The sequence below is a fragment of the Protopterus annectens genome, chromosome 2.part2 (assembly GCF_019279795.1).
Source record: "Protopterus annectens isolate FY-2018-M chromosome 2.part2, PAN1.0, whole genome shotgun sequence".
Classification (NCBI taxonomy): domain Eukaryota; kingdom Metazoa; phylum Chordata; order Ceratodontiformes; family Protopteridae; genus Protopterus; species Protopterus annectens.
In genome coordinates, this window is record NC_056730.1 from 341,461,283 (window position 1) to 341,485,536 (window position 24,254).

Sequence of the window (24,254 nt, forward strand, 5' to 3'; positions counted from 1 at the left end):
GCCACATCGGGTATAGAAAACACTTTGAACAACTGGAACTTCATATAGTACTGAACCTTATTAGGTGATTTCTGAACCTGCTTCTCCGTAGTTAACAATAAGAAGAAACATATGGCAAAGTGTATGAGAAGCATAAGTAAAAATCAAGACTTCCTGAGTAGTGAATTGTTAGTATTGAGGAAATGTTATACTTGTAAGAAAATTTTGTCCTGTGCTCATACAAATGCTCGCATAAGCAATAAAAGTGAGATTTATTGGCAGTTAAAGGGTTGCATGGAAAAGAAAATTCTCTGTTGTCATTATTCTATACACTTGCTGCAAAAAGTAGTGTATATAGTAAAACTACTTTACCAAAAGTGTGGTACATTTTGTAAAATGAATGTTTGCATAAGGTGTTGACTTTAAAAGTTTAACCTTGTGATGCTGAGATGAGCGTACACTGTATACTGCAAGAAAGATTGCCTGCATTGAAAAATGAGCAAAGTGAGATAATAATAAGCAAAACAATATATGTGTTTCTGTAATGGAAAGGTGAACAGCTGTCCAGCTTATTTAAGAAAAGAAATCCAAAAGTGTAAATAAAAGCAAACAGCCAACACTTACCAGTAAGGGACTCCAAAAAGACCACAGGTAAAGACATACAGAGATGTAGTAGCAGTTATTTATTTGTACTGTCAATTTACACAGGGGATGAAAATAAAATGCAAAAAGAATGATAGCTTTTTTAATATTGTGCAAAAAGTAAAGAGAAAGTTGCATTGCAAGGCAGATGAACATGATAATGCCATTCTAAACCACTAAGTATAAGAATGTGAAGGCTGCATAAAATTCAAAGTAAATCTCTGGAGGAAGAAAAAGGTAAATTAAAAAAAATTCTGTTGTCCCTTGCTTCTCTTATAGAGCTGATATAAAAAATTCATAGTGCCATAACTTACCTCCAGAGGGAAAATATATTAAGCTTCTAAGGCAGAGCGAGATGAATAACATGGAGAACATCACAGACATTCAGAGTATGAAAGCCAAGGAAACAACATGAACTATACTGAAAACCAGGCTATTGTGCCTGGTGTGCTCATAGTACTCAAGGGAACAGCTGCTCTAGTATAAACAGAGGAATCTGTGATAGGGTTACACTAGTGACAACACATAAGCAATAACTTAAAACAAATGAATATTTTGAGAGGATGAGAAGTTGAGACACATTTTCCAAACACTGCTACTACTATTTAATCAATCACCAAATATGTGCTTTACCTCTCTGTATCAACCTACTCATGTGTGCTAACTGTAATCTTGTCAGTGTCCTAATTCCATCACCAAACATTACCTTATCAAAAATGCTTTACCTAACAGTACCACTACAAAAGAGACTCACACACTCTCTTCACATATGGACGCCGCAGTGGAGCAGTGGTAGCACTGCAGCCTCACAGCAAGGGGCTCTCTGATTCGTAGCTGGAGTGCCTTCTCTGCAGAATCTGTATGTCCTCCCTGCATTTGTGTGGGTTTTCTCTCGGTAGTCCGTTTTCCTCCCACGTTACAAAGACATACGTCTGGAGCATTTCTCCCCAGGCCTCTGCTGAAAATTGGCTTTGTTCCAAGTCGGACTTTCCCGGTAAACAAATGTTAAATAAGTAAATAAAAATCATACACACAACTCACCTAACAAAGCCAGAAACACTTGCAAACACTCTCACATACTGTAACAAACACAAATGCACACAAAGCACTAAATCTATTCCCTTCTCTAGCATTAACTCTAGGGGAAGATACTAGACACCAAGGATAGCACATCTGTAAGTGCCTTAACAGCACTGTCATCAGTATGGGGATTGAGGTGGTAGACAAAACTAGCCACCAGGGATACATTTAACTTAAGTGCCTTCATGGCATGGACAACCCTACATGGGTTTGAGGGGTGGGGGAAGTCACTAGACACCAGGGATAAGGAAAAAAAGATTAAGTGCCATAATGGCATAGACAGCACTATAGAACTGAGGAGGTGGGAGGAATTAGTAGACATCAAGGATTCTACCAATGTGGCATACTGGCAAAATAAACTATTATCGTGGTCAGGTGGTGGAAAGAATATGATGGTTATCTGATCATGTGATGGTATGTGTAGCCTGATGAATTGCAATAAAATGGTTACTGTACTTTGATAATGTATTCTCACCTGAAGAAGCGTATGCAAAAGCATTTTAGCTTGTCTTTTCATTAATAAAATGCTACATGGTTATTTGATCCTTCTTGTTTACTTGCTGGAGGGCACACCCTAGCCCACAAGGCAACTAAAAGTGTGCCATAACAGCACTAAAACTGTTACGGTGTTTAGCGCAGTGGGGAGAACCACAGGAAGGAAGGCAGGTCTAGAGTCACAGGTATGGAGACAGGGGTGTGTGTGTGTGTGTGTGTGTGTGTGTGTGTGTGTGTGTGTGTGTGTGTGTGTGTGTGTGTGTGTGTGTGTGTGTGTGTGTGTGTGTGTTTGTGTATGTGTGTGTGTGTGCAGGCATGTATGTATGAGTTTGACTATGTACTTGTGAGTGTGGGAGAGGAACTGTTGGGTGGAATGCCAATAACAACACACGTAGCAGTTTACTACAGCGATGTGCGGAACAACAATGATTTGCTCATTGTGGTAGTAACTGTGATTCAGAGAATGTAGTAATGAGGTCTTCTCTCATCATGTCTTGCATGTCTTTGAATCACAGATTATCTCATCTTGGGAACACAGCCTTTTTAGCACAAGCCATATGCTCATTTTAGGCTCTTAAAATGAATTCCTGTAAGTGTTTCTAGCTAAAGTAGCATATGGATAATATTTAATGGCTTTTTTCAGACCATGTGGTTGTTTGAGAAAAAATTAAGTAAAGTAAGACCATTAAAAAAGGAGCGAGAGCATGAGAAAATAGTGGGTAGAAAGGCTAAAGGAAGAAGAAAAAGAAACACTTTGATAAAAAAGTTTAACAGAACAAGAGCTGGTATTAATGTTCTGTACGTAGACATAGTTCACCAGAAATATTCGGCTTTAATTATGGTTATTATAAACAGGTGACACAAAGGTAGAAAGATATATTTGTGAAGGTATTAAATAATCGTATCTAAAGGGAATAATAAGTGGAGGGAGAATCCATGCAGGAATTATATTTGTATGGGAAATTTAATGTGATGTAGTGGCAAACTGGAGACAAGTTTCACACAGTAATACGGACTATGAATTAAGAAATAAAGACGCAGAATTATCTGGGAACTACAGTAGGGGGCTACTTATGGTATTTGTTGTTACTGAAATTGTCAGTAAAAGCTTTGATGAAATATGAAAAGATACAGAAAGGCTTTAATTGGTTAAGGGATATGATTGTGAGGAAACTATAGAGCATTTGCTTTTCTGTAAGCAGTTTAAGGACTTTTTAGGAACTTTCTTTAGTAGACATTTTTGTAAATTAACTAATAGAAATTATATTGGAGTTGGTATCATACAGAGTATCAAAAGTACTTCACGGAAAGAGCAGCGTTCCTATTAAAAGATAAGAATCAGTGAATCATGCGATATAGGAACGCTCCGGCTGGCGTTTCTCAATTCTGTTTAACAATGAAACTCAGTATAGAATACAAAATCCAATGACTGTAGAAAGTAAAACAGGAACGTTCTTTATTCAGTTAGCGCTTTCACCCCAACAGGGCTTCCTCAGACTGTACATAAAATTAAAATCGCACAGTCCTTATATACTTGTTCAATCAATCAATAAAAATAATTAATTAATCAATTATAAAATTGTCATAGCATCAATTGTGAAACATTTTCCTTATATAATATGCAATTACAAATATAAAGTGTAATAGTTCCTTATCTTAATTAATCTTCATGTATGATTAAAAACCATGGGTACCTGTGCTCACCAGCCTTTTCAGGATAAAGCTTTCAAGCATTGCATCACATATAAATAATCAATATAATTAATTCAACTCAGTTATTTCCAATTCTCAAAGTGATAGTATTCAAATGCAATAAAACTACTCCAATTTATATCTATTTTTAAACCATAATGTTTATAGGTCCTATATTTTAAAATTAAATAATTTTCTTTCTTCAAAAGCCAAGCTTTAATATTACATGTTAGATGGTCTAAATGTTGTAAAAGTACAAAAGACTTCACATTATCCACATTGCACTGACTGTTATGTGTATATAGCTTCATAGGTGTGGACTAGGCTAATGGCCTTTACCAGCCTAGCCCAAAGAAGTGCCCTGGCATTGTGCCGCCCATCATTAGTTCCCAATGCCTCTAGCAAGTAGAGCCACTGGAGTGATCCCCGGGGTGAACTTTCTATTTCCCATCCCCTCATCAACATTTTGCTTGAAGAGGGCTAGTGAGGTGCTCTGCTTGACATGTATGGGAAGTCTATTCCAGAACATGGGTAGTCTCTGGATTATGAACCTGTACAGCCCTTCAGCATGTTCTGTTGATTATGGTAATGAGGTTGAGGTCTCTGGAGCATGCGGTGTGGAGGGATTGGGATTTCTTTAGATGTAGCATTTCTAACAGAGCTGGGTCAGACATGACTTTGTAAGTCAAGCAGAGATCACCTCTTAGTAGATGATATGAGAGAGAGAACAGCTGGAGCTTTTTGAGTCTGTCCATGTAGGACATGTGTTTAAGGCCTAGGATCCTCTTTGTGAGGTACTTTTGTGGCCTCTCCAGCTGTTTCAGGTGTCTAGTGAGGTACATGCCAAATGGGACATTATACACTATGATTGGTCTAATGAGGGAAGAGTAGATAAAAATGATGACCTCTTTCTTCCTGGATGCAAAACCCTTGGTAATGATATGTGCCACACTGAAGGACTTTCTGACCACATTGGCAATGTGGTGGCCAAATGACAGGTTGCTGTCAACCTGTGTCCCCAGATTTCTTTTAACACCTTCAGTGTTCAGTGGGCTCCCACTGATGTGGTAATTAGTGGGAAATTAGTTTTTCCCAAAGGGGATAATGACGCATTTTTTGTTATTAGGCTTAAGGCCATGGTTTCAACACCAGTCATCAGTCTCAGTGATGCCTTTCTGTAGGATGTCTGCATCACTTGGGGAGTTAATAATGGCTCCTAGCTTGTAGTTGTCTGTGAATTTGGTCAGCCAGAGTCCCTCCATGTTGGCCTGGACTTCTGAGAAGTAGATGCTAAACCGGAGAGGACCCAGGACTGATCCCCGTGGGATTCCACTCGTGACTGGTCATCAGTCTGACTTGGAGTCTGCTACTTTCACACTATGGGTTCTATCTGTGAGCCAATTTGCAACCCATCTAATGATATAGGGGTTGATGCCTACTTTGCTGAGTTTATCAATAATTCCTGAGTGAGGAATGGTATCAAAGGCCTTGGCCAGATTGAGGTAGGCTGTATGAATTGACTTATCTTCATCCACCTCTCTGGTGACTGACTCAAAGAAGTCAACCAGGTTGAGCAGGCATGAATTACCTTTCACAGAACCAAAATGTGTGGGATCTAGAGTTTGGAGATTCCCTATATCCTTGTTAATTAGGTCCATGATGATGTGCTCCATAGCCTTACATATCAGACTCATCAGGCTAATGGGGTGATAATTTCGAGGGTCTGTAGTCACTCCTTCTTTATGGAGAGGGATGGCTGTAGCAGTGCACCATTTGGTAGGGACAAAGCCTGAGGTGAGGCTGTGAGTGAACAGAGCACACAGATGTGGTGCCAGTTCACTTTGTAATTCATGTAGAACACAGCCAGGGATATTGCAGAGTCCCATGGAAGCTGTATTCTTGGCCTTAGACAATGCAGCTTTAACCTGAGCTGCAGTAATGCTGGGTGCCTGGCATTCTTCCGGTATTGAGACTGGTCCTTTAGGGGGAAGAGAGGGTTAAAGTTGGCACTGAATCTGTCGGCTAGTATGTTAGCAATATCTGTTGGCTCAGTATAGAAGGTACCATTGTGCAGTAACTCGGAGCAAATCTGGGTATTGCGATGGCTATTTTTGATATAACTAAAGAAGACTTAGTGGTTGTTTTTAGTGTCTAGATACAGAATAAAAGAGGTCAGCACCACAAGGACAAAAATAATGTTTTAATTATATCACATTCCAGACCAGTTTTGACAAGTAGCCTCCATCAGTGATATCCAAAAATATATTCATTAGTTTAAATACACTCAGTATCCCATCATTTTCTATGACATCACTTCCACCTATCTTCTTCTTCTTCTTCTTTTGGCTGCTCCCATCAGGGGTTGCCACAGCAGATCAACTGTTTCCATTTCCTCCTCTCCTCTGCATCTTGCTCTGTTACACCAACCAGCTGCATGTCCTCTCTCACCACATCCATAAACCTTATCTTAGGCCTTCCTCTTTTCCTGTTACATGGCAGCTTCATCCTTAGCATCTTTTTCCCAATATACTCTGCATCCTTCCTTAGCACATGTCCAAACCAACGTAATCTTGCCTCTCTGGCTTTGTCTCCAACCTTCCAACCTGGGCTGACACTCTAATATACTTATTCCTAATCCTGTCCATCCTCGTCACACCCAGTGCAAATCTTAACATCTTCAACTCTGCCACGTCAAGCTCTGACTCCTGCCTTTTTGTCAATTCCACTGTCTCCAACCCATATAACATAGCTGGTCTCACTACCCTCTTGTAGACCTTCCCTTTCACTCTTACTGGTACTCGTCTGTCACAAATCACTCCTGACACTCTTCTCCACCCACTCCATCCTGCCTGTACTCTTTTCTTCACCTCTCTTCCACACTCACCATTACTTTGAACTGTTGATCCCAAGTATTTAAACTCATCCACCTTCACCACCTCTACTCCCTGCATCCTCACCATTCCTCTATCCTCCCTCTCATTCACACACATATATTCTGTCTTAGTCCTGCTGACCTTCATTCCTCTTCTCTTTAGAGCATATCTCCACCTCTCCAGGGTTTCCTCCACCTGTTACCTACTCTCACTACAGATCACAATGTCATCTGCAAACATCATAGTCCACGGGGACTCCTGTCTGATCTCATCTGTCAACCTGGCCATCACCATTACAAATAAGAAAGGGCTCAGAGCTGAACCTTGATGTAATCCCACCTCCACCTTAAACGCATACATCACTCCCACCGCAGACCTCACCGCTATCACACTACCCTCATACATTTCCTGTACCACTCTTACATACTTCTCTGACACTCCCAACTTCCTCATACAATACCACAATCCTCTCTAGGCACCCTGTCATATACTTTCTCTAAGTCCACAAAGACACAATGCAACTCCTTCTGACCTTCTCTGTATTTCTCCATCAACACTCTCAGAGAAAACATTGTATCTGTAGTGCTCTTTCCTGGCATGAAACCATACTGCTGATCACTAATCATCACCTCCCTTCTTAACCTAGCTTCCACTACTCTTTCCCATAACTTCATGCTGTGACTGATCAATTTAATCCCTCTGTAGTTACTACAGCTCTGCACATCACCCTTATTCTTAAAAATCGGTACCAAAACACTTTTTCTCCATTCCTCAGGCATCCTCTCACTTTCCAAGATTTCATTAAACAATCTAGTTAAAAACTCCACTGCCATTTCACCTAAACACCTCCATGCTTCCACAGGTATGTCATCTGGACCAACAGCCTTTCCATTCTTCATCCTCTTCATAGCTATCCTTACTTCCTCCTTGCTAATCCACTGCTCTTTATGATTCACTATCCGCACATCATCCAACCTTCTCTCCCTCTCATTCTCTTCATTCATCAGCCCCTCAAAGCACTCTTTCCATCTGCTCAACACACTCTCCTCACTTGTGAGTACATTTCCCTCATTATCCTTTATCACCCTTACCTGCTGCACATCTTTACTAGCTCGGTCCCTCTGTCTAGCCAATCAGTACAGGTCCTTTTCTCCCTCCTTAGTGTCCAACCTTTTATACAACTCTTCATACGCCTTATCCTTAGCCTTCACCACCTCTCTCTTTGTCATGCTCCTCATCTCCAATTTTCCAATTAATTTTTTGGAAAAAGCTGTGGATGAAGGCATTATCAGTGATAGAGTTAGACAAAATCTTACTGTAAGGGAGCCTGGTAAGTAATACCTATATCTTCTGCCCAAAATTCACAAAGATCTTAACCAGCCCCCTGGAAGACAGATTATATCAGGAATAGGTTCTCTTACTGAGCCTCTGTCTATGTTCTTGACTCAATATTTACAGCCACTATTGCAACATGTTAGAGCTAGAATTAAAGATACAACTGAATTCCTACAGACAGTGTCTGATTCCCAGTTAGAGTCCAATTGGTTGATGTGCACTCTAGAAGTCAAGTCACTTTATATCAGTATCCCTCATTGGGCAGACTTGCAAGCCTTGGAATACTGGCTTAATAGGGTAGAACTTTATACTTCAGGATTTAACACACTACTTGTGTGTTTGACGGAACACGTCTTAACCAAAAATGTCTTCTATTTCAAGCGTGAGTGTTATTGGCAAAGCCAAGGTACAGCTATGGGGGCATCTTTGCCCCATTTATGCTTATTTGTTCATGGGTTATATAGAGGAACAGATCATTTACAATGACGACCATAACATTTTGTTGTCAGAAATTGACATATGGAGAAGATTCCTGGATGATTGTTGGCTGGGCTGTTTTTTCTAGGAGACATTGACTATCTTATGGGATTTGTGCAATATATTAATGAAAACAAGTGGGGTATGGAATTCACTTTAACGTATAGTAGAGACGAAATCAATTTACTTGATGTTAGGATTTTGCGTCTTTCAGATCATACATTACGCATCTCAGTATACAGAAAATACCCACAATATAACAACTTGTTGTATGCATCTAGCCTTGATCCTAAGCACACTATCCGGAATATCCCAAAGTCTCAATTTCTGAGGATCAGAAGAATTTGTTCTTCTGAAGAAGGCTTTCATACCTTTAAGCAGGATCTTACTAGCAGATTTTTTGACAGTGGATATAGAGGGAGTGATGTTATTGGAGCTAGCAATTAGGCCACTAACCAACAAAGATCTGAACTTTTACAATATAGATCTAAAGAGCATAGAGAGGGGTCAGATACTATACGAATGGTGACTACATATGGCAGGAATGTGGGTTTATTGAGAAATGTAATTCAAAAACACTGGAATATTCTTACATTCAATGATGAACTGGGCTCCATTTTACCTGAGAGGTGTCAGTTTTCTTTTCGAAAAGGGAAAACCCTGGGGACTCATTTTGCTCATTTTAAGAAAATCCATAGGGGGGAATCAGGAAGGACAACAACTAACAATCACAGGAGACAAGCTTGTGGGTTCATATCCTTGTGGACATTGTGTATTCTGCAAACACATGCTTAAGACCAAACAATTTAAGAGCGGAAACACAAGTCTATTTTTTGATATACGTTTTTTTGGTAATTGTGAGTCGGACTGGGTGGTTTATTTGGTCAGTTGCACTTGCTCTGCCTTTTATGTGGGGCAGAAGTCGAGATCTTTGCGCTGTTGCATGTCTGAACACCTAAGTGACATATGTAACCAAAGAATGACAAACCCTTTATACAGACATTCTCAAGTACATACAACAGCTAGGCCTACTTTTGCAGTAATAGATAAGGTCATGGGTAATAGATCCTTTAAAACAGGATGGCACTCTATTTTGAATCAAAAAGAAAGGAATGGATTATTAAATTAGGGGGGGGTTGGTTTCACCAGGTTTGAATGACAAAATATTAATTTCTCTTTTTGCTTCAAATTTTTTTGCACTAATTATGGGTGGAAGTGATGTCATAGGAAATGATACGACACTGAGTGTATTTAAACTAATGAATATGTTTTTGGATATCACTGATGAAGGCTACTTGCCGAAACCGGTATGGAATGTGATATAATTAAAACATAATTTTTGTCCTTGTGGTGCTGGCCTCTTTTATTTTGTATCTACTAAGCTTGTTTGGCCGATCGCATCAGCCAAACTTGCTAGCTAACCTGTGGGACCGTTTTTAGTGTCTGCCACAATTCTGCCTTCATAGCTGGGTTTGGAGGTTTTGACGAGGGATCTCAACTTTTTGTTGAGGCTAATAAGGGAATTTTTCCAGTCTTGGGACTTCACCTTTTTTGTGCAATAGTTTCTTCCTTCTGTTGTAGAGTTGATTAATGGCAGGAGACCACAAGACTGGCTTCCTTTTTTTGGAGGAGAGCACCTTCATTCTGTTTTTATATATATATATATATATATATATATATATATATATATATATATATATATATATATATATATATATATATATATATATATATATATATATATATAAAATATATATATATATACATATATAGATATAGATATATAAATATATATGTGTGTGTGTGTGTTTATGTATGTGTCTGTGTGTGTGTATATATATATATATATATATATATATATATATATATATATATTGCCACTAAGTTATTCATAAAAACCTTGGCAAATGCCATAGAGATACTCGCGCGCGTGTGCACACATACACACACACACACACACACACACACACACACACACACACACACACACACACACACACACACATATATTTTTAATTTTACATACATTGGGGAAACAAATGTTTTTGTTATTTCTCTAGTCACATCCTTCCTCCATTGCTTATCTATTTTGGGGATTCTGAGTCTTAAAAACTGGTTTGTTTACTGGTTTTCCATTTCTGTCTAGTCTTCTCTGTCATAAAGTTTTTCATATCTTCCCAAAATTTCCAATATTTTATCTACCTTTCTGTATTTTTCTGATAATCAGATCCCTCAGTTTCCTTATATTGCTCTCTCCCTTCTGTTCCCTCAAACTCTGCACCAGGAGTTTAACAGTTCTTACACTATTATCAATGAAGAATAAGGGCAGTGCATTCTCCCTACTTTAATTTATGATATCTAACTGCTGCCTTATTCCTTCTTTTACACTGTTCAGTTCTTCACTGCTTTTATCTAGAATCCTCCCTTCCCTGCTTTGCAATTCCCTAACCTTTCCTTAATCCTTGTAAATATCCTCTTTTGCTCTTCTTCAATTCCTTCCTTGTTCTATTGCTTGTCAAAAACTGAAACTTTACTTTTAATTCCTCCAAATCTTTTGCCTTTCCTTTTGTATTATCCTTTAAGTTAATCAACAATAAACAGTTCTCTCTACCTACTCTTTACATTTTCTGTTGTTAAACAAATACACTGGAAAACTCCAATACTTTGTCCAGTTTCTTTCTTTCTTTCTTTTTTTTTTACTTTTACTATTACTGGTGTATGAACTGATAAAGCTGGCATGTGCATCTTCCATTCTGTATACCATTACTGTGTTCCTTAGTTTTATCTCTCTCTCTCTCTGTAGATATATATATATGTGTGGGTCTCCTTCTGTTTGTCGAAAGTACACTTCATCGACAAACAGAAGGCTGAATCCACTTCCGCAAATGTGCACTAAATCGAAAGTGGGTTTAAGGGAACATATCCTTTTCCCCCACTGTAGTGCAATCTCGATGGATCAACATAGATCCATATTTTATATATTTATATATATATATATATATATATATATATATATATATATATATATATATATATATATATATATATATATATATATATATATATATATATATATATATATATATATATATATATATATATATATATATATATGTTCTATCTTCTTTCACCCAATAGGCATACCATTGAGTAATAATAAGTATATCCTCGGGTCCTCCCCATTTCCTGAATTACGTTCCTAAGTCCAAAAACCTTAAATATCTTGCTTCTGTTGTACATCTAGTCTTTCTAGGTCCCTCAATACATTCTTCTGGTCGCATATTAATTTACAGTCACCACGCATTATCAGCATCCCTTGCTTCTGAGCTACTACATTTTCGGTAATTTTTTAAATTGTTGCTCTCCTGTTTTTTTGTAGGGATGAATACATTTATAAGATCATAGGATGTTACTAGGCTATTGGCCCTGAGGGCCTTTTAAGCCTAGCAAGAGTTTAGCCCATGTTTAGACAAGTCATCACCTGATGCCCCTGGCCAGCAGGGACATGAGTGGAATCACAGGGATGTATTTTCTGTTTCCCATCCAGTTATCCAGGTTGGGCTAAAAAGGGGTAAAGAGGTACTCTGCTTGATGTGAATAGGGAGTCTATTCACAGATGGGGAAGTCTTTGGGACACAAATCTGTCCTGCCAACAAGTCCTATAGATGTCACAGACAAGGTTGAGACTGCACAAGAGGGTTACTTGAGTGGAGCATGACTTGTGGATATGCAGCAGTCCCAACAATGTGGGGTCCAAAATCACCTTGTATGCCAGACAGAGGTCACCTCTGAGGAGTCAGTATGAAACTGAGTAGAGGGATAGGGCTTTTAGCCTGTCTGTATATGGTAGATTTTTGAGGCCCTGGATTCTCCTGGTGAGGAACATCTATGTTCGCTCCAGCTGCTGCATATGCTTTGTGAGGTACATACTGAATGGAGCTTTGAACTTAATAATTGGCCTTATAAGAGAAGTATACAGGGATGTTATGACCTCCTTGTCCCTGGATGAGATACTCTTAATTATGAGGTGGGCCATGTAGAAAGATTTCCTTACAACGGAAGCAACATGATGGTCAAAAGTCAGGTTGCTATCAACCGGAGTGCCCAAATCCCTCATAACTGATTGCGTGCTTAGGACATTGTTATTAATGTGATAATTTGTGGGGACATCACTCCCCCCAAAGGGTTGATGATGCATTTTTTGGTATTCAGCTTGAGGCCATGTTTCTGGCACCAGTCATTTGTTTGGGTGAGTCCCTCTTGGAGGATGTCCACATCACTAGGGGAATTAATGACAGTGCCCAGCTTGCAGTCATCTGCAAACTTTGTCAGTCATAGCCCACTGGTTTTGGCCTCCACCTCAGAAAAGTATGTTCCAAATAACAGAGGCCCCAAAACTGAACTTTGGGGTATGCTGCTCATTACAGTTCTACTGCTTGAGTTGGCTTCCCCTATTTTGACTAGGTGGGTTCTGTTAGTGAGCCACTTTAGCTATCCATCTGGTAACATATGGATTGATGCCTAGTTGAGAGAGTTTATCTATAATGCCTGAGTGGGGAATCGTGTCTAAGGCTTTGGCCAGGTCACGGTAGGAAATGTGCACCATCTTCTCCTCGTCCATGGCTTTGGTGACTGCCTCAAAGGAGTCAACCAAATTTAACAGACATGACCTCCACTTGATGAAGCCAAACTGTGTGGGATCTAGTGTTTGGAGGTTGCCAATGTCCTTGTTAGTGAGGTCCATGATAATCTATTCCATGGCCTTGCAGATCAGGCTAGTTAGGTTGGTGGGTCTATAATTTCCTGGATTGGTGAACACTCCACCTTGTTGCAAAGAGATGACAGTGGCTGTAATCCACTCAGCTGGGATGAAGCCAGTACTCAGGATTTGGTTGAGTAGAGCACCTAATGGTGCTGCAGGTTCCTGCCTGAGTTCATGTAGGATGCAGCCTGGGATGTTATTTGGTCCCATGGAGGCTGTAGTTTTTGTCTTTGAGAGAGCAGTGATGACCTGTTCCTAGATATAAGGGGAAGGGGGCAGGTACTGGGGATATCCTAATTTACTGATGAGGGGATAGAGGGGTGAAGTTTTTGCTGAATCTGTCAGCCAGCAAGTTTGCTATATCTACTGCATTTGTATATTTGGTGTCCTTGACCACCAGTTCTGAACAGATCTGAGTGCTTACATTTAGATTGTGGATATATGTGAAGAAGGCCTTATGACTGTCTCTAGTAGATGTGGCCAATTTGGACTCGAAGTTTGCTCTGCAGATTTCTTTAGTGCTCTTATTTGCTTATTCAGGCTAAGGAGAGATCGCTTCCAATTGGGCATCTGCTCCTTCTTGGTCCTGGACAGCAATTTTCTTCCTTTTGTTATACAGTTTATTTATTGTAGATGTCCACCAGACAGGTTTACTCTTCCTTGCGGAGGATGATTTAGTCCTGTCAGGTACTCAGTGTTATTTTCTGACCCTCCCATGCTGCTCTCAGAATGAAATATCTTGCTTTTTCATCTGCCATATCTCCTTCAGATCTGAATTTCCATGTTTTCTTAATCAGTTTTAGTAACCGTCTTTTCCTGTCTCTCCTCATCTGAGCACTGTTTCCTATCATCCCACTCTTTCCTATCATTTATTTATTTATTCATTCATTATTTATTTATTTATTTATTTACATTTGTTTACCAGGTAGTGTCCAACTGGGCTAGTATCCTGTTTTCAGTGGAGACTTTACTCCGTAGCATATCGCCTACTCAGAGGTGATCTCTGCCTAACATATAAAGCTATGTCAAACCCAGAGCTGTTGGACATGCTACACCTAAAGAAATCCCAATCCCTCCGAGCTACACACTCTAGGGGACCTAAACCTTGTCACCACAATAAACAGGACATGCTGGAGGGATAGATTCCTATCCCAGAGACTTCCCATACTCTGAAATAGGCTACCCATCTATGTCAAGCATAGTATTTCATTAGCACTCTTCAAGAAAAATCTTGATGAGTGGATGGGAAATAGGAAATACATCCCGGGGATCACTTCTGTGTCTCTGCTCATCAGTGGCACAGGAAAATAACTTTCTTGGGTGGCGTAAGCCAGGGAACCTTGTTGGCTAGGCTTGCATAGGTCCTTGGGCCGATAGCCTAGTACCTACCTATGAACCTATGAACCCGGGGAGAAAAGCTCCACAAACAGAAAACAAATAAATAACAAGTAACAAATACAGAGTTACATATATGTTCATAAAAATTATTACAGTGCATTACAAAAAACTGTAAAAAAACGAAAATGAGAAATAAATCATAGTAACAAAACTGAAACTTATACCACAGAAAATCTTGTTAATCGGGTGAAAAATTGAGACAGAAATAGTGAGCATGTCTAATGAAGAGATTTAAGCACATATAGAGTTTAAGAGTGAGTAAACAAAAAGAAAAAATATGAAATACTGAAAGTAAAATCAATCAAAAATCTTTGGGAGATGATCAGCTATAACACTGAAGAAATAGATAACAGCCAGCTATGAAGAGAATAGATGGGTGTTGCTGAGGACACAGTAGGAGAGAGCAATTAACCAGGGGTACTATAATGGCAGAGCAACTTGCTTTTAAGATATTCTTTTAATTTTGTTTTAAAGGAAAGACAGCAGGGAGTGCTTTGTAAGTTTAAGGGTAGGGTATTCCAAGACTTGGCTATTTTGTATGAGTAGTGGGAGTCGCTGTGGTTGTTATGTGTTTGTGTTGTTTTGAGCAGAGGTCTATCAGAAGAGCTAAGCGATCTACTGTTTACCTGTAATTGGACTAGGGTAGAAATTGTGGGGCAGCTATTTGGGTACTATAAGATTTTATGAGTGAGGGTATGTTGGTTTAGTGTTAAAAGGCTGGGGAGTTCTAACCAGTTGAGTTGAAGAAGAGCAGAACAATGGTGGGCTTTATGGGGTTGATTGGTGGCAAACTTAGCAATTTTGTTATAGCAAGCTTCTAGATTATAAAGATCAGTCTTGCGTAAGTTGGTGAGGATGTTTGAGCAATAGAGCGGTGTAGAGAGAAGCTGAGAACTAGCTGTGGCTAGCCTGGCCTGGGGTGTTAGGTAAGGTTTGGCTCTGTAGAGATCTCCGAGTTTTGTGTTGACTTTTTTAATAGTAAGTGAAATATGAGTATTGAAATTGAGGCGGTCATCTATTGTAATACCTAGGAGATTGGTCTGGTTTGTTGGATCAATTTTGGTACCATTTGCAGAATGAATAGAGAGGGGCGGGAAAATCTGCTCGGTAGTTCTGTTGGTAAAAATGATTAATTTGGTCGTATTTGGGTTAAGGATGAGATGGTGGTTTGATAGGAAACTTTCAATTTCCAGGAATGCTTTTTGCATCCTTTCTTCTAGTTGTTGTAGGAAAGGGGTTGAGCAGACAACAGATGTATCATCTGCGTATTGTATGACTGAGGCAAGTTGGGTTGCTGAATTAATGTTATTAGTTTGTTTGTTTGTGTCTTTCGGCTTTTCCCGGTTAGGGCTCGCCACAGCGGAACTCCGGTCCGCTAATGATTGGCAGTAGATTTTTTACGTGCTGAGTTTGCCAGCCCTGACGCACAACCTTCAACGAAGGTACGCCCATACATGCATGTCTCCACACAGAGGACGCTCGAGCTGAGAATCGAACGGCACAACGTCTTGCTGTGAGGCGACAACGCTACCGCAGCACCACCACCGCAGTATTAATGTTATTAGTAAATATGATAAATAGCAGGGGGACAAGTTTTGAACCTTGGGGTACACCAGTGGATACTGGGAGTAGTGGGGAGAGATTGTTCTCCATTTAGTAACCTGTTGATGGTTTGACAGATAACTGTGAAACCATGTCAATGATGCTGGACTGAGACTGAGTGCAGCAAGTTTGTTGAGTAGAAGTTGGTTGGAAATGGTGTCAAAAGCTTTTGACATGTCCAGGACATTTGCAGAGACTAGTTGTCCTTTGTTTACAAGGTGATGTATAGTGTTGGTGAAGGATAATGGGGCTGTGTCTGTGCTATACTGGGGTGTAAAACCATGCTGGGTATTGGATAGGAGGTTGTTTGTGGTAAGGCGTTTGAGGAGTTGAAGCTGAATACATTTCTCTAGGATTTTGGCTATGGGTGAGAGGATAGCTATGGGTTGGCAGTTTGAGATGTCTCTAGAGGGGTCACCCTTGTGGAGGGGAATTATGTGAGTGACTTTCCACAGGAGAGTTACATACATATTGTTTGGAGATGGAGCGATTGATTAGTATTGAGATAGGATAGGCAATGGATAGAGCTGCTATTTTTAGGAATTTGTTTGGTAGTTGATCGGCTGCTGGGCAACAGGGTTTCAGTTTGCTTAGGATTTTTTTAATGTAAGAAGTTTGAATAGGTCTAAAGGAGAAGGAGTTTGTAATACTAGAGGTAGGGGAGGGGAGCATGAGAGGCAGTTGTTTGTGGTTATTAAGTAGACAGGAGATAGAGTTGATAAAGTTAGAGTTAAGCTGCGAAGCTAAGGGTTCAGAGGTGTTTGTTGTGGAAGGGGTGGAGATTTTACCAGGGTTGAGTAGGAAGTTGACTGATTGCCAGAATTTTAGTGGGTTGTGAAGGAACTTTTGTTGGGAGGTTTGGAAGTAGTGTTTTTTGTCATTTAAGATATTTTTGCTAGTTTGATTTCTTAGTTGCTGATAAGTAGTAAGGTCAGATTTGTTTTTGGTAGATAGGTATAGGGCTGTGTCTCTGTCTCTTTGTTTAATCAGTTGTTTAGTGTCAAAAGAAAACCATGGCAGTTGTTTGGATTTAGGGCGTATTTTTCTGGTGGGGGCTAGGTTGTTTAGTGTTTCTAGAACTTTGTTGTTAAAAAATTCTACTGCAAGGTCAAGGCTTAGGTTATGTAATGGTGACCAATCACAGCATTTTAGTAATAGATTAAAGAGGTCAGGGGAAAATTTATTCTTACTGTGGATATATTTGAAGGGCTTGTGAGACTTGAGTTTGTATTCTTTTTCTAAGTAGAAATGTAGGGGCATGGTCACTAAGATCGATGGGTAAGGAGCTGGCCTGGTCACTGAGGTTAGGCCTGTTAGTATCCAGTCAAGTAGTGACTCTTTTGTGGAGTGTTTATCAGTGAGAATGGGACAGTTTATAACTTGGGAGAAATTATATAGGTTGATAAAGTTTGTGGGGTGGTTTGAGGAGAAACAGAGCCAGTCCAGATTAAAATCACCTAGAATGATAGTTTCTTGATTGAAAGTATAGGCAGACCATGAGAGGAGAAGTTCTATGTTTGGGATATTGTTGCCAGGGGGCAGATAAGTAGCTATGATAATCATTGTTTTATGAGAATTTATCTGCAGGTGGGTGATGAGGAGTTCGGCATTTGGGATGTCTGGAGGGATGCAGTTTACTTTGTCTACTTTTAGGGAGTTTTTAAGCATAACTGCTACTGCACCACCACTTTTGTTTAGTCTAGCTTGTCTAATAATGCTATAACTGTTACAAATAATTTTTGAGTCTTTAATGTGAGGTTTTAACCAGGTCTCAGTAATAACCACTATGTCAGGAGAGTAGGTGTGTAGGATAGCATGAAATTCCGAAATTTTATTCATAAGGCTTCTAAGGTTGAAATTTGTAATTAGTAGGTCAGATTTGGAGGTAGTTGGTAGAGGGATGTGTGGCTTTGATCTAGGGGGAGTTTCGTTAGAAGAATAATTAAGTGAGTTTGGGAGATGCAGTTGAGTTTGGGGTAATTCATTGCTAGGAGTAAGGTTGGGGTGGATATCCACTTGTAATTTTATTTGTTTAAGGGAGTGGAGTAGTAGATTTTTAAATTTGGTGGTAGCCTGATGGAATCTGAAAGTGGAGGGATAAGGGATTGAGGATTTTCTATGTTTGGATAAAGCAGAGAGTTGGTAGTGTTGTACAGTTGTGAGCAGATGTAGCTGTAAGATTTGGGTGGAGGTTTATGGCAAGTTAGAGGTGTGCATGGGGGTAATGGTAGCTAGTGCAAAAGCTATGGTGGTCAGTTGCTTTATAGGCCAGGATGAGAAGGCAAGATAGTATAGTGTAGTAGAGCATAGAGAAGTAGAGCTTCATATCTGGTAGGATGGTTCAGAGAGAAAAAAATAAATATAAGTAGTGGAGTGGGGCAGAGTCAATATAAAATGGGGGTGGTGGAGAATAGAAATCAAAGTATTACAATGTGAGATAAGGTAGGGAGGTAGTGGAAGAAACCAAGAAGGAGTGGTGGGAGGGTGGGGTTATGAAATGGATTGGAGGAAGAAAGAAAGGGGTATGGTGTCATTAGGTATAAATGTAATGAAAGTAGGGGTGTGTGGGAATGCGGGTAGGGTAGGGGAGTGGAGTGAGCCAGAGTGGAGCGAGGGTGAATGGAGAGGGTTGAGCCTGAGAAGAACGAAACAGCAGTGAAAGGAAAACAATCAATTTAAGGTGAGTGAGTGTATGTTTTTGCCAGAGTGAAGACAGAAATGAAATGTGAGATAGCTGCAGGAAAGGAGACTGATACAGTAATGGGGAAAGAGGAGGGGTGAAAGTCTTAGCTGATAGCTAGACCATACAGTTAGTTTGGGATACCACTAGAAATGAATGGTGAATAAAGGGAAACAAAGTTAGGAATGAAAATGGGGGGGGGGGGGGTAGGTGAGCAGGCTACCGCAGAGAGTGTGCAAGGCAGGGAAAAAGTTAAAATATTACATAAACAGATCCAAATGGCAAAGGTGACATACGTTGAGCAGTCAGTAGACGAGTGCTCTTGGGACCCAGCTATTTCAAGTTGCGTATCCAGTCACTCATTTTTTTTTGTTTGTTTTTGGGTGAACACTAGTTCTTCTGGTACCCTGTCAAATAAAAAGGGGGGGGGGACATACAACTATTTACTAGGCTAGTATGTAGAAAGAAAATAAGGGAGCAGAAGTAAAGAGGGTCTGACAAGCAGAATATTTGAGAGGAAATAATCAATATATAGAGCAGTTAATAGTACATTTGGAGAAATTGAAAAAACAATGCCATTGTCAAAATTACATATAACAATTGTGAAAAGAAACAAAACACAACCAAGCAATGGTAGAGGGCACTTTACAACGTACAAGTAAGATAAAACACCTTTTAGCATTTCAGATAGCTTAGGCTGCTATGCATTGCGGGAAGAACGTGGTTGAGGTTATAAGGAGTGATGGTATCAATGATGGAAGATGCTAAAGCTGGCTTATTCAGCTATTAATGTTGGCGCCAAAAAATACTACTGCATAGAACAATAAGAAACAGACCTTTAGCACTGGCACCAAAAACTACAGCTGTATAGTAGCTATGTCACTGCTAGGGAAAAAATACAGCCAAATTCAGTAGCTATCTTTGAAATGTAAGTTACTAATAAAGGGCTAATAAAGGAACCTGTGATTTAGGGTTTTGCACAGCCATTGAGAAGAAGTGAGAGCTGTGATATTTACTGAAAGCTGACAACAAGAAATTAGCAAGAGTAGCTTTAAAGGCAGGCACGGCTATCATAAATTTACAGCTCTCAAAGTCTCAAGCAGTTCTTGAAGTCTAAAAGTCAGGCATGGCTATACTTAAAATTACACCTCTAAAAGTCTGAAGTAGCTCTTAAAGTCAGGCACTGCTATCCTACAATATACAAGAAATCATGATAAGGTAGCATACGAACAGTGCCTTGATACTTCATACCCAAAATCAAGGAAAGGGGAAAATCACGATGTTCTCTGCAGTGCTAGAACTTAGCAAATTAGACAAACTCTTATTTTCAGTCTCAGCAGACAGCTAATGCCCAAATTAAGGAAAAAGGAGGAAGTCATGATGTTCTCTGCAGTACTATCACCTAGCAAAATCAGGCAAACACTTATTTTCCATTTCAGCACAGGTAAGGAAAAACCTGTGGCTAGTATGCATGTGATGCAACTAAAATATATGCAGAAATCAATACATTCCTCAATGTTTCAAGTTGGAACACTACGCAATGTAAATAAGCAATACACCACAGTTAGCATAACTCAGAGGACAAGTATACAGCGTGAAATACAGGCAATCAAATACAGTGAAGCTCTGAAAAACAGATAAACAGGGTAAAATTATTTTTAAATAAGACTTACTAGGCAAACACACTAAAATACGGAGCCTGGTCAGCGAGAAATGCTACCTGGTCAGGGATGTCAATTGTCTATGTTCATCCACACCTCAAGTGCACCTCTTGCAACATTACACTACCTCACTTTTGTAAATATACAGTACCGCCCTATACTTTTTTCACATGGTTTATGAGCACATGTATGTTCCACATCATTACTGCTAGCTTACCCATCTATTTATCTCTTTCATTCCTTTACTACCCTCACTTCTCTGTACTATGCTGTCACTTGTTTCTCCTTTACTCCTGAAATCTGTCTACTTTCTAAACAGATTCTACCCAACCTCATCTAGAACATCAGAAACTACCACTTTTAAAACTAATTACACATTTCCTACTTCCACTCTGTTTCTTGGAATGTATGCTACATTCCAAGTGCTTTGAATTTCAGTCAAATCTTTATTTCTGGAAACCTCACAAATCATATACTTATTGTTTTAATTATTTCCGCTGCCACTCCCCTTTCTAACTGTGAATGTTTATTATAAGTCATAGTACAGCAACCATGCTCTAAATCAATAAATCAAATGATACCAAACATTAAAAATGTTTGTTGGGGGGGGGGGGGGTCAATACAGAAAACTAAACATATTTTTTAATTACATGTAAGTAGATGATTATTTTTCAGACAAAATTTGAATGTTACAAGCAAAGAATGCATTTATTTTTTTCTTCTGAATAATCTAAAGCATGCGATGTCCTAAAATTAGTTACTAGGAGTAGTGGTTAACAAACTAAGATAGACATATGAAGGCATGATTTTAAGCTGTAACTCCTCTCCTGTACTGTATACTTCAGCTTCCTGTGGAAAAAGTGAAAATAGAATCTTTCATCTCACTTCCCGTTTGAGGCTTTGTGGTTAGTACCTCACTGATACTGCATGCTGAAACTAATACCAGTCCTAATTTTAACCACACGCTATTCTGGCTTTCATATGGCATCACACAATGCAATCTTGTATCTGTATGACAGATGCTATACCTGTTATTATTATCATCTTGTATACTTATATCTGGTTCATGGACTGACAAGCTAAGTTTTATACTTTGTTGATAATTTATATTTTGTTCTGAAGCTTATTAAAATATATCAAACAAACAAAGGTAATGACCAAGAAGCAAGCTCTCCTCTCGCAAAAATAAAAAATTAAACACCCAATCTAAATGCTGAGGAGCAGACCAGGACTGCACGATCATATCAGCACTTCAATGTTCAAATTCAATAAAGCAGGAAGCCAAAAACAAGTCCACGTATAGGCTAAAATCCAATAATTTATTGGTTCATAGGTTAGTACTAGACTAACTGCCCTTGCAAGCCATTTTAAGCCTAGCCAATTATACCTTGTAAGACTCAAACCCTGTACCTTGTGTTTGTAAGGCAAACACCTTAACCATTAGGCCACCCTCCCAACCCTAAAATACCCTTGCCAGTCTCAAACCCCATACCTTGGACTCACCAGTCTGCATGCTGTACCACTAAGCCACAGCAGATATCTAAGCCACAGCAGATATTGCAAGCAATGGCAAGCGCTTTCACCCATGTGGGTTTCTTCAAGCCAAAAAACACTCACAGTACAGAACTAATTTATATTCACATTAATTATTACCATTATGACATCATATCCTGTTGGCTAATTATTCTTAAAGCATTATTATACCATGACCCCCCATTAATATTCCAAAACGTGCACGCTGATTGGCCAGCGTGCACATTGCAAATCGAGTTATACTAATGGAAAAAGGTCCGTTCGCCCAGACTTTTTTCCATTAGTATAACTCTATTTTTAAAAGACTGTCTCGCTATGTTAAATGGGTTTAACATAGCGAGACAGCTTTAAAATAAGCAACGGAGATCTCTGTTGCTTATTTTAAAGCTGTCTCGCTATGCTAAACCTATTTAACATAGCGAGACAGGTTTTAAAAAAACAAGCAACGGAGAAAGCAAGATCTCCGTTGCTTTTTTTTTACTGTTTCACTATGTTAAATGGGTTTAACATAGCGAGACAGTTTTAAAATAAGCAACAGACATCTCCGTTGCTTATTTTAAAGCTGTCTCGCTATGTTAAACCCATTTAACATAGCGAAACAGTAAAAAGCAACGGAGATCTTGCTTTCTCTGCTTTTGCACAACTCTGATGTACTGCGCAGGCGCGCAGTACATCAGAACTGCCGCGGATGCCAGACATCTGCGGAAGGGCAGCAAACAGGCATTATACTATGCCATTATTTAAGAAAAGTAATAGTTACTTTTCTTAAATAATGTCATGGTATAATAGCAATAACCCACTTCTGGGTGTGGGTAATGCTGTATTTACCCACGGTTGGCTTTGTTTGGTCCCTCGGGCTTCGCCCTCGGGACCAAACCACGCCAACCGTCGGTAAATCCAGCATTACCCACACCCAGGCGTGGGTTATTACTATAGTACATCTCAGTATACTGGGAACAACCTGCAACATAACACATCTGTCAATAGGAACACAAAAAAACATGTTTAGAATCTATTCAAAATGTATATTCAAAAATATAAAATTGCTTATCCATTAATAAGATACATCACATATTACATTAAAAATCATTCACTTCTGTCTGTTTCTCTATTAGATTCACTTAAAATAGACAAAAAAACAATCAACATGTCTATAAAATAAATATAAAAATCTACAATGAAGGCATTTAAAATTTCACTACTAATTTCCTGCTTTTTAATACTGGTTAAACTGATATTTTATCATTCAATCCAGGCTTATGTTTCACCCGTAACCTAATAATCCCCTTAACCTGTGTATTTTCAGCGTAGTTCCTTGTACCCCCCCCTAAGCTAACAGTGTTGACTTGCAACACTTGAAACCTAAAGGAATGCTGTAAGTCAGTGTCCAAGACATGTTTAGAAAGGGCATTCTTAACTGATCTAATATGTATATGGTATAGATGTTCTCTAATTCTGTCCCATAGCCTTCTATACGTTTTTCCTACGTAAAATGCAGGGCATGCTTTACAACGGGCAAGCGATTTAATTATTTAAATGTAGTACCCAAAGAAGAAGTGCCTCTGATATCCATATAAGTAGCCCTCGGATAACATAACAGTCTTTGTAGGTTCTTCCTATTCCTAAACTGGAAGAAGGGTCTATCACCTACAATCTCTTTCAAGTGTGGGTCTACCATAACAATCCCCCAATTCTTGATAAAAACTTCACTAACTTCACTAATGTCCTGTGTATAATTAAGGGACAACCTCACCACAGAATCATATTACCTCTTACTATCTACCTTTGGCTTTATTAAGTTAACAGTACCATGTCTATCAGCAAAATAAGGGGCCTCTACATCCCTTCTTAACAAATTAATGCCTTCAAAGCCTGCTACAACTTCATTTAAACTATAAGATCTTTCAACCAGCCTATTTTGTAAACCAGCCAATTCCTTTATAAAACCATCATCTGAACTGAACATATAACTCCCTCTACTATCACTAGGGAACAGGTCCTTAATTCTCTGTCTAAGACCAAGAACACTGCATCAATGGGCCCAG